Source organism: Lepus europaeus, unplaced genomic scaffold (genome assembly GCF_033115175.1).
Source record: "Lepus europaeus isolate LE1 unplaced genomic scaffold, mLepTim1.pri SCAFFOLD_3_1, whole genome shotgun sequence".
Lineage (NCBI taxonomy): Eukaryota > Metazoa > Chordata > Mammalia > Lagomorpha > Leporidae > Lepus > Lepus europaeus.
The window spans coordinates 14,296,355-14,297,732 of NW_026909276.1; positions in this window are offsets into that span (position 1 = coordinate 14,296,355).

Sequence of the window (1,378 nt, forward strand, 5' to 3'; positions counted from 1 at the left end):
GCACATAACTGCAGAGGAGGCATTGTTCAGGCCTGTCTTGTAGTGGGATCATTTTTCTTCTGATTTCATCTGTACTATTCAGAAGATTGTGCTTTTCTCAGTCTATCAGCAGGGATCTATCTGAAGTGGAACAGGAAGGACACAAACCAGCACCCATGTGTTATACCAGTGTTGCAGATAACAATATTATGTGTTATGTCACGATACCAGACCACAATGACAAGCTTTTTGTCTAATTGTTTGATGCACTCTTATTTGATCACAATGAAACTCTCATTTCTGCCTGACTTATTAAATTAAAAAATACAATAAATACAGGTTAATTTGAGGATCATAAAAGCAATGTGATTACTCTGGGTGACAGAGTAGGGAGGGAGCTTGCTGCTTTACTCTAGTAGAAGATAGTTTTAAAAAAGTGGGCCAGTGCTGCAGCTCAATAGGCTAATCCTCTGCCTTGCAGTGCCGGCACACTGGGTTTTAGTCCTGGTCAGGGCACCAGATTCTGTCCCAGTTGCCCCTCTTCCAGGCCAGCTCTCTGCTGTGGCCTGGGAGTGCAGTGGAGGATGGCCCAAGTACTTGGGCCCTGCACCCAATGGGAGACCAGGATAAGCACCTGGCTCTTGCCATCAGATCAGCGCAGTGCACCGGCCACAGTGCGCTGGCTGCAGCAACCATTGGAGGGTGAACCAACAGCAAAGGAAGACCTTTCTCTCTGTTTCTCTCTCTCACTGTCCACTCTGCCTGTAAAAAAAAAGTGGAAGGAGTGCAGTCTCAGGGGAAATTTAAAGAGAAAACAACAGCAAAACAAAAATAAACATCCTGCCTGGGTATACACAGACAATGTTACAGTTGAGAAAGAATTTCTAAGATCAATCCCTTTCACAATAGCTACAAAAATAATCAAATACCTTGGAATAAATTTAACCAAGAATGTCAAAGATCACTATGATGAGAATTACAAAACATTAAAGAAAGAAATAGAAGGTACAATAAAAATGGAAAAATCTTCCATGTTCATGAATTGAAAGAATTAGTATCATCAAAATATCCATTCTTCTAAAAGCAATTTACATTCAATGTGATATCAATCAACATAACAGAGACATTCTCCTCAGATCTAGGAAAAAAATGAAGCTGAAATTTATATGGAAATACAGGAGACCTCAAATAGCTAAAGCAATATTAGACAATATAAACAAAGCCAAAAGCATCACAATACCAGATTTCAAGACATACTGCAAGGCAGTTATATTCAAAAAAGCCTGGTACTGGTAGAAAAACAGATGGATAGAACAATGGAACAGAATAGAAATGCTAGAAATCAATCCAAGCATCTACAACCAACTTATATTTGACCAAAAAGCTAAAACCAATCCCT